Source organism: Equus przewalskii, chromosome 8 (genome assembly GCF_037783145.1).
Source record: "Equus przewalskii isolate Varuska chromosome 8, EquPr2, whole genome shotgun sequence".
NCBI lineage: Eukaryota > Metazoa > Chordata > Mammalia > Perissodactyla > Equidae > Equus > Equus przewalskii.
The window spans coordinates 48,488,433-48,499,338 of NC_091838.1; the positions used below are offsets into that span (position 1 = coordinate 48,488,433).

The 10,906-nt window shown below is 39.9% G+C and overlaps 1 long non-coding RNA gene across 1 annotated transcript; it reads left to right on the forward strand.

Moving 5' to 3' along the window:
* The first annotated feature begins 1,702 nt into the window (after positions 1–1,702).
* Positions 1,703–7,860, forward strand: LOC139085084 (uncharacterized). The gene is made up of 4 exons (XR_011543111.1): positions 1,703–1,872; positions 5,806–5,884; positions 6,548–6,693; positions 7,281–7,860. It is a non-coding gene; the product is annotated as an uncharacterized lncRNA (long non-coding RNA).
* The last annotated feature ends 3,046 nt before the right edge of the window (positions 7,861–10,906 follow it).

The following is a 10,906-nucleotide window of genomic DNA, read 5'->3' on the forward strand; positions in this document are numbered from 1 at the left end:
CAAATGCAAAGCAACCCTTCAGGTCCGTCAAAGGATTGGCAGCCTCTGGGAGGGCCGGGTGAGCAGAATCAACAGATCCTTGCCAGAGGGGCAATGCTCTCTTTCCAGCTCCTCCAAGGTATCTAGTGGGGACCTTCTAGGTGGGTCCCTGCTTGGTTTATTGTGCTTTCCAACCTGCAACAAACTTCACATCTGCCTCGCTAGTGACCCACATTCTCAGTGGGCCTGTATTCTCTTGGGATTTTGAAGAGCCCTTAGAATTTTCACTTTTTGCAGTAAGGCTATCAGACCTCTAGCAACCAGGTGCTCCTGACCTGGCCACTAGGAGCCTGCTCTCATGCTGAGCCAGCCAGCGCGTGACTCCCGGAAGTCGTCCCCGGGTCGGGGGAGGAGGAGACGCAGCTCTTTCCCGCTGGGTAAATATTGACTTGTGGTTTCATATGAAGGCAATCGAGGCCTTCCCTGCTCTGGCCCCGCCACACTCTGGACTCCCATTCCCTCTGTACGCTGCCCCCCACCATTCTATTACACAAACTATTAGATTTCCCATAATAAGCTGAAAAATAAGCATAAAAAACTTTGTTTTGTTCACTCAGGTCCTTCCCCTGGATTCTCTTTCCCTTGCTTCTCTGTCTGGTGGCTCCTCCTGCTCCCCAGCCTCTGAGAAGCCCTGAGGCCCAGCCCGGGTAACACTCTATCCTGTAGAGCAGCACCTCACACACAGCCTGCACAGGACGGGGTGGGCAGCCTTCCTCTGGGGTTCCGTTAGCTGCACCTCACATGCGCGCTCAACGTCCTGGGCGTGAACTCCACCAAAGCGTGCCTCCTGGTGTCACAATGGTCCCTTTGCTCTCAATGGGGCTGTGAGCCTCTGAAGGGCAGGCCCATGCTTTTGTTGCTTGTTTTTGTGACTCCAATCTTCAGCAATGTAACTAGCACGGATAATATGTGCTCAGCTAAAGCTGATTAATTAATAAATGAGAATTTCAGAGCTGAAGGAGAGATCATCTACTCCAGAGTTATCACAAGTCCAGAGGGGCAAAGCAGCTTGAGTAAGTTATAGTAGAGTGAAGACTAAACCAAGTTTCGTGAATAAATGGTTCCAGAACACTTGCTTTTTATTTGTCCTCTGCACAGCGTCATGGGATCAAAAGAAAAACAAGAACTTTTTTTTCCTCCTTGTGAAACCTGCACCACAACCCATTCTAGAGCTAGGTGCTCCAATAATTATTGCATCCAACTCTCGACAAAGGTTCACTGAATGAATTGATGGATAGATCAATGCATAGATCAATGGATGATTGGACCACTTATCTCTTTATTATTTAAATTCTTTAATGTGAAGTACACACATATACAGAAAAATGCACAAATTATAAGTAGGCAACGCAAAATTCTCACAAAGTGAGCATGCATTTAACTACCACTCATGTCAAGAAATAAAACGATGTCAGCACCTGAAAGCCCTCATTATGCTTTCTCCCAATTACTGCCTATGCTCCTCTCCGAAAGTAACCACTTTCCCGACTTAACCATATATTTGTTTTGCGTATTTTTGATTTTTATGTAAATGGAATAACACAGTATGATTCCTGTGTGTCTGACTTCTTTCACTTAATGTCATGTTTGGGAGACTCAGGTGTGTGATAGCATATTAGCTGTGGTTTGTTCATTTTCATTGCTGTGTTGAACTTCATTGTAGGATTACAGTGTGGTTTAGCCATCCTTCCACAGGCATATATCTGGATTCTCCTTGGTTTGAGGCTATTATGAAGAATACTGCTTATGAACATTCTTGCCCACGGATTTTGGTGCACATGAAATGCATTTCCCTCTGGAATATTCATAGGAAGAGACTTGCTATGTCATGAGGTACGTAAATATTTAACTTTAGTAGATAATGCCAACTATTTTCCAAAGTGGTTCTATCAACATACATGCTCACCAGAAGTGTATGAGCATTCTCATCGGTTCACATCTTCACCAACATTTGGTATTGCCAGTCTTTTTTATTTCAATTACTTTAATGGGTATATTGTGGTAATCATTGCGCTTTAATTATTTTTGCCTTACTAATGAATCAGTTTGCTGACCATATCCCTTTCTTTGGTCAGGGGGAGGATGAAGTGCCTGTTTAAGTGTCTTGTCTATTTTTCTGTTGGGTTGTCTGTTTTTTGAAAATTGATTTGTAGGAACTCTATATATTCGGGATACATTTTGTTGTTCACATGTGTTGTATATTCTGCCACTTGATGGCTTACTCATTTCATTCTCTTATGCTGTCTTTAAAAAAAGATTATGGGGGCCAGCCTGGCAGCACAGTGGTTGAGTTTATGTGCTCTGCTTCAGCAGCCCAGGGTTCACAGGTTCACATCCTAGGTGCTGACCTATGTGCTGCTCATCAAGCCATGCTGTGGCAGCAGCCCACATACAAAATAGAGGAAGACTGGCACAGATGTTAGCTCAGGGACAATCTTCCTCACCCAAAAGAAAATTATGGAAAATTTCAACCTATACAAAAGTAGAGGAAATAGTATAAGGAATCCATATATGCATCACTCAGTTTCAACTCAAACCAGTTCCTTTTCACGTGTACCTTAACCCATTTCCTTACCCTCTCTCTCTCCTATCCCTGAAATTGCAGAATATTTTGTAGCAAATACCAGATGTCGTATCCTCTCATGTGTATTTTAGTAGGCATCACAAAGAGATAAGAAATCTTTTTAAATATAACGACAATACAATTACCAAACTTAAAAGTATTAACAAGAATTCCGTAGTAACAATAAATGCCAGTTTGTTTCCAAATTTAATTGATCACAGTTTTTTCCCCCTGTACATGATTATTTTGTCTGAGAATAAAGACAGTGTTTTCATTTGCCATCTGTATGCATTTTATTTCTTTTTCTTTCCTTATTGCACTGGCTAGGTCTTCTAGTACAATGTTGAATAGAAGTGGTGAATGTAAATAGCCTTTAGTACATATTCCATTTTATCTTCACTACTGGCTTTTTAAATCGTGGTTGCTTTAGGATTTTCAATACACGTTTTGAACTTTATTCTCTGTGCTTCCTATTGTTATTTCTTCAAGTTCAGAATCTTTTCTTTGGCAATGTCTAATCTGCTATTGATTGCATCCAATGAAATTTTCATTTTAATTGTATTTTTTTTCCTCTGGAATTTTCATTTTATTTTGCAAATAACTTTCATGTCTATTTTCATTATTTTTTTGTTATTCTCTATATCCTTGAGCATATGGAGCATATTTGAATAGTTGTTTTAACATCCTGATCTACTAAATCCTTCACCTCTGTCATTTCTGGGTTTGTTTCTATTCACTGACTTTTCTCTTGATTATGGGTCATTTTCCTGCTTCTTCATAGGTCTATTAATTTTTTATGGGATGGTAGACATTGTGACTCATGCTATTGATAGATTTTGTTGTATTTTTTTAAAGAGTGTTAGACTTTGTTAGGCAGTTTAATTAGTTTGGATCTGTTTGATCTTTTAGTGGATTATTATTATTTTTATTATTTTGAGGAAGATTAGCCCTGAGCTAACATCCGCTGCCAATCCTCCTCTTTTTGCTAAGGAAAATTGGCCCTGAGCTAACATCTGTGCTCATCTTCCTCTATTTTATATGTGGGATGCCATCACAGCATGGCTTGATGAGTGGTGTGTAAGTCTGCGCCCAGGATCTGAACTGGCAAACCCTGGGCTGCTGAAGCAGAGCACACAAACTTAACAACTATGCCACCAGGCTGGCCCTGTAGTAGATTATTTTCTAGCTCTTTTAGAGTGAGTCTAGAATAGGCTTTACTCTACAGCTAATTTAGCCCCACTTCTAACGTGTGAAACTTCTGCTCTCTCTACTGAATAGCTCCTGGGTTTTTGTTTTGTTTTGTTTTAAGATTTTTATTTTTTTCCTTTTTCTCCACAAAGCCCCCCAGTACATAGTTGTATATTCTTCGTTGTGGGTTCTTTTAGCTGTGGCATGTGGGACACTGCCTCAGCGTGGTTTGATGAGCAGTGCCATGTCCGCACCCAGGATTCAAACCAATGAAACACTGGGCTTCCTGCAGCGGAGCGTGTGAACTTAACCACTTGGTCACAGGGCCAGCCCCAATAGCTTCTGTTTTTAACAAGGCCTTTCCACTCTGGTTGGTGGGAACTCAAACGTTCCCTGGACCAGTGTAAGCTCTGGGAATTATTTGGCTTATACCAATTTCATCAAATTTGAACAAGATTCCAAGTTATTACAAACATTTTCCATTTAATATTTCTAATTTCTTTGGGGATGGGAGAGTTGGGAGGATAATAGAATGGGATTGCTGAAACCAGAATTCAGAATTGAAAGATACTCAGCAATAAATCTAGGAGTTGTCTCTGACCTATCCCTCTTATTTATCCCCCACGTTTAGTCTTGTAGATTCTGTACCCTACTATCTCTCAGATCTATTTTTTCATCTCCGTCCTCACCAGCACTAACTTAGTTTGAACACTAAACTGCCTGGTTTTAAACACTGGCTCCACCGCATAGTACCTGTGCGATCTTGGGTAAATTGATAAATTTGTGATGCCTCAGTTTCTTCATCTGTAAAATGGAGATAATAGTATATAATATAAAAAGGATTATATTATGCTCATAAGTCTGAATCTTGCTTTTTAAAATTGTTTTGGCTATTTTTACTTTATCTATACAGATCTTGTATAGATCTGCATCATTTAAAAAAATGGCTGCACAGTATTCCATTGTATGAATGTATTATAATTTATTTAAGGAGTCCCTTGTTGATAGACATTTTAAGTTGTTGGTGGATTTTGCTATTATAAACAATGCAATAATTACTATAAATATTCCTTGTCTACTTTTGCAAATATATTTTGGGTTAAATTCCTAGCAATAGTATTGCCAGATCAAAGGGCACGTGCATTTTAAATTTTGGTCAAACTTTTCTCCAGAGACACTGTACCAATTTACACTTTCAGCAACCACATATGAGACAACCTGCATTCTCATCAACAATGAATATTACCAAACTTGTCAATTTTTTCAAATTGGATGAGTGTAACATTTTATCATATTGTTTGCTTTAACATTTTTAAAATTATAAGTTGAATATTTTTATATGCTGAAGAACCATTTGTACCTGTCTGCTGTTACTTTTAGTTTACTTTTCTACTAGATTGTTTTCAGTTTTATAAAAAAAATTTTAAATTCTTTGTAAATTAAAGAAGTTTCTAAATTAAATAAATATACGTGTCGCATATAGTTTTCCCCCTAGCTTGTTGTTTGTCATTTGATTTTGGTTTTTTTGTTTTGTTTGTTTGTTTTTATTATTTTTTTTAAAGATTGGCACCTGCGCTAACAACTGTTGCCAATCTTTTTTTTCCTTTTCTGCTTTTTCTCCCCAAATCCCCCCAGTACAAAGTTGCATATTTTAGTTGTGGGTCCTTCTAGTTGTAGGTTGCCACCTCAGCGTGGCCTGATCAGTGGTCCCATGTCCGCGCCCAGGATCCGAACAGGCGAAACCCTGGGCCGCCGAAGTGGAGCACACAAACTTAACCACTCGGCTATGGGGCTCGCCCTTGATTTTGTTTAACATACGTATATCTAACTAGATTGTTGTACAGTTTATCAATACCTGCCTTATGGCTCTGGATCTTGTGTTTTGCTCTGCCACTCTGAGACCATGTTTTAGTTTTGTATTTTTATAGTTTTCTAAAAACGTTGAGATCTCCGTGCTGTTTGGGATTCCATTCTGGTATGAGTCAGGAACTGAGGTTTATGTTTTTTCCAAACAGCGAGCCGGTTTTCTTCACAATTTATTGAATAATTAAACTTGCCCGACTGGTTTGGAATGCTACTTTCGTAAGACACTAAGTAAGTACATGTGTTTACTGTGCTTTGTGGATTCTCTTTTCCGTTCCATTGAATCATCTATTTATTTCATCTCCAGGAGATGGAACTTTACTCATTCGTAGACTTTACTATCTACTGGGGCTGCTCTCCCCCAGCCTTCTCCCGCTTACTCTTCCCTCTCTCCTGGGAATTTTCTTTGCATTCATTTCTGTGAATTCCAGTATCATTTTGCAAAATTCCTTCTCTTTCAAAATACTATTTTTTTGGACTGACATAAAATTAATGGACTAGAGAGATTTGACTTTATATTATTGTTTTCTTTTCCAAGAATAAAGGAAATCTGTTACATTGCTCAGTCATTTAAAATTTTTCTGTGTACAGGTTTTCTACATTTCCTGTAAAATTTATCTCTGAATCTTTTATTTTTTTACTTGCTCTGGTAACATGAGATATTCCTTTTATTATATTTCCCAGCTGGTTATTGTTTGTTTATATTAAAACTATTAATTTGTGTACTTTAATAAAATAAACTCTTTTTGATGCTCTCTTTAGTTCCCAGATTTTGGGGTAAGCATTGTGAGCCCTCTAAAAATACCGTATCAGCAGTAAATCATGACCATTTTGCCTTGTTTCTGATATTTGTATCTCTTATTTTTTTCTAACTGCATTGGATTGTGTTTCCAGAGCTCTGTTAAGTAGCAGTGGGAGAGGAGCACCCTGTCTGCTTCCTGATTTTAATGTTGTGCTTCTGTTTGGCGTGTGGGAAGACCTGAGTCAAGACCAGAGCCTCTTTGTTTTATTTCTCAGCTTTGCAGAGAAAGTAAACGTTGGTAAGGCAATTCTCCCCAGGGCCTAGTCACCTCCCTGGAGCTGTGCAGTAGGGTTTGAGGTCAAAGCCCCTTCAGCAATAAAGTCTTCATTGGCTTGCTTTGTTTACCAAGCACGTCTCTCTCTTTTAGAGTCTCTGTAGAGATGGACGATGTGAACAGAGTAGCTGCCCGAGACAGGATTTGGGCCTCCTGGTCTCCTAGCCAAGCTTTTCCCTTCCTGTTATGTCATTTCCAATGATACATTTCCGCTTATTAACTATAACTCATTTACCATTTGACATTTGTGCCTTATGTATACGTTTATTCAAGTGGTCTGTTTGTCCAACTATACTTTAAGCTTTTAAAGTTCTGGAACCAAATCATGTATATATATTTACTTATGGAGAAAGAGAGAGATGAAGGAGAAGGAGGAGGAGAGGAGGAGACAGAAAATTCAGCAGTGCCTGAAATAAGGAGGGAGCTTAAATCCAGAGCCATAAAAAAAAAAAAGAAACCTAAAACAATCGTGAAAAACGTTAACATTTGTTTTACCTAGTTGCTGAGTACATGAGTGTCTGTTACATTATTTTCTTTATTATTTTTATCAGTGTGAAATACTTCACTATTTAAAATGGTGATTTTAAAAAGAAGAAGGAAGAAGAGCAGAAGGATCTTGATTTGGGTTTGGGTTTGGACTTAGTGCATCTGAGTCTAACATCAGCTGCATCAGCTGCATGACCCTGGACAAATGGTTTCACTCAGTCTCCTCATCTGCAAAGAAGGATAATGCCGCCTCCTTCAAAGAGGGATGTGAGCATTACAAAAAAGGGGCTGCGTCCTTCGACAAAGGAACTGAGGGCATACAATGGAGGAAAGAAAGTCTTTTCAGCAAATGGTGCTGGGAAAACTGGAAAGCCACATGTAAAAGAAGGAAAATTGACCATTCTTTTTCGCCATTCACAAAAATAAACTCTAAATGGATTAAAGACCTAAAGGTAAGACCTGAAACCATAAGGCTTCTGGAGGAAAATGTAGGCAGTACACTCTTTGACATCCGCGTTAAAAGCATCTTTTTGGACACTGTGTCTTCTCAGACAAGGGAAACAGTAGAAAGAATAACCAAATGGGACTTCATCAAACCAAAGAGCTTCTTCAAGGTAAGGGAAAACAGGATTGAAACAAAAAAAACAACCCACTAATTGGGAAAAAATGTTTGCAAGTCATATATCTGACAAAGGGTTAATCTCCATAATATATAAAGAACTCACACAACTCAACAACAAACAACCCAATCAAAAAATGGGCAGGAGACACAAACAGACATTTCTCTAAAGAAGATATGTGGATGGCAACTAGGCACACGAAAAGATGTTCATCATCACTGATCATCAGGGAAATGCAAATCAAAACTACACTAAGAAGGGCCGGCCCGGTGGCGCAGCAGTTAAGTTTGCACGTTCCGCTTCTCGGCGGCCCGGGGTTCGCTGGTTTGGATCCCGGGTGCGGACATGGCACTGCTTGGCAGCCATGCTGTGGTAGGCGTCCCACATATAAACTAGAGGAAGATGGGCACGGATGTTAGCTCAGAGCCAGGCTTCCTCAGCAAAAAGAGGAGGACTGGTAGTAGTTAGCTGAGGGCTAATCTTCCTCCAAAAAAAACCAAACAAACAAACAAAAAAACTACACTAAGATATCACCTTACGCCCATTAGAATGGCAAAAATAACCAAAACAAAGAGTAACAAGTGTTGGAGAGGTTGTGGAGAAAAAGGATCCTTCTTACACTTCTGGTGAGAATCCAAACTTGTGCAGCCATTATGCAAAACAGTATGGAGATTTCTCAAAAAATTAAAAATAGAAATACCATTTGACCCAGCCATCCCACTACTGGGTATCTATCCAAAGAGCTTGAAGTCAGCAATTCCAAAAGTCCTATGTACCCCAATGTTCATTGCAGCATTATTTACTATAGCCAAGATGTGGAAGCAACCTAAGGCCCATCAACTGATGATTGGATAAAGAAGATGTGGTGTATATATATACACAATGGAATACTACTCAGCCATAAAAAAGAATAAAATCATCCCATTCACAACAACATGGATGGACCTGGAGGGAATTATGTTAAGTGAAATAGGCCAGATAGAGAAGGAAAATCTCTGCATGACTCCACTCATATGAGGAATTTAAACACGTGGACAAAGAGAACAGATTACTGGCTAGCAGGGGAAAGGAGGGGTGGGGGGTGGCACAAAGGGTGAAGGGGTGCACCTACAACATTACTGAAAAACAATAATGTACAACTGAAATTTCACAAGGTTGTAGACTATCATAAACTCAATAAAAATTAACTTAAAAAAAAAAGGGCTGCGTCCAGTGCCCAGCACGGGGTCTCTGTATCCTCAGTTTCCTGTTGTCCCTTCTAACTTAACAAAGAGCCTCAGGAGACATTGGTCGTGTTCTTGGAGACTCCTGGACTAAGGACGATGGACACATTAATACTTGCCTCTGACACTTAAGACCATCAGAGGCCATTACAGTCTTTCCCCTTCTTTTATAATACTAACATTTTTAACAATCCAGGCCAATTTTGTAGAATGTCTTTCCATTTGGTTTGTCTGATTGTTTCCTCAGGATTAGATTCAAGTTAAATATTTTGGCAAGGATACTACATAGTGATATTGTCTGCCCAGTATATTAATGTCCTCTCAGGACATTATCAGGGGTCACATGTATACTGTTTGCCCCTTTATTGATGATGTTACATTTGATCTCTTGGTTGAGGTGATGGCCACTAGATTCGTCCATTGTAAAGCTGGTTTTTTCCTTTTATAATCAATGAAGAAGCCATGTAGTTAAACTTTGAGACTATGGCAATATATTGTCCCTAATAGCCTTTTGCACAATGGTCTTAACATCGATTGATGATTCTTTTTTTTTTTGAGATTGGCACCTGAGCTAACAACTGTTGCCAATCTTCTTTTTATTCCTTTTTTTTCCTGCTTTTTCTCCACAAACCCCCCCAGTACATAGTTGTATATTTTAGTTGTGGGTCCTTCTAGTTGTGGTATGTGGGACGCCGCCTCAACATGGTCTAATGAGCAGTGCCATGTCCGTGCCCAGGATCTGAACCGGAGAAACCCTGAGCCACCAAAGCAGAGCACATGAACTTAATCACTCAGCCATGGGGCCGGCCCCTGATGATTCTTATATAAATTATTATAATGATGGTTGTAACATCCTCTGGTTTCTTATTATCTGAGTGCTCATTCTCATATTACTTTCCAGTTTGAATGTCACACATCCCTTGTGTGTCAGCACTCCCAAATTCCTCCACTTCAGGAATTCATTTACTGTTTTATCCCTGTGATTCACCTGCTCCCCCTGCCTGCAATCCACGATCTCATCTGGTTGGTGGCCTGTCTCCTTCAAAGTTTATCAAAGCTCACCTTATCTACAATACTTTGACCTGCCTCGTTGGACCTGCAGTCTCTCTCACCAGCTGTACCTCCAGTTTACCATGGACAGCCCTAAACGAGGGAAAATGGTATTCGAGAGACCGTGTCTGGTTTTCAAGCTTTCAAAGGAACTTTTTTTTACCTAGATTCACAGTAAATATCACACACACACTCACATTCACACTTGTCCTTCCTACTTGTGATGCATTCTGTTTACTCAATTTCATTTTAAAAAATGTTAGTCAACTCACTTGATTTCATAAGCTGAAATGGCTGGCAACCCTGGAGTTTGAACAACACTGGCTTAGAGGTTAACGTGCCAGATGGTCAGTGATCTCTCCTTCCTGTGAATACAGAACATTTCTTTGGTGACCACTCTGTCCCTGGCTTATGTGAGTGTGAATGATGGAAACTTAGGGTTGGAAAAGTCCTTAAAAGTCACCTAGTCTCACCACCCACTTGGTGCTTGAATATACCTACTACTTGCAACATTACCAGCTTCTCTTTGAATACCTCCAGTGATGAAGAATTTACTGCCTCCCCAGGCAGCTCATTCCTCCTTTTGGTAAGTTCCACATCTTGGATAAGGTCTTCTTTATATTTAGTGTCCTGGAGACCATATAGAGCAAGTTGAGTCCCTCTTCCACTTGACAACCAACTGGAGACAGCTATCATGCCTGCTGGGTCCTCCTTCCCCGATTTTCCTCAGTGGATCCTTCGAGGGGTACCATGTGGTTTCCACTCCTTTTACCTTTGTGGTCCTTCTTCTTGAGGCAC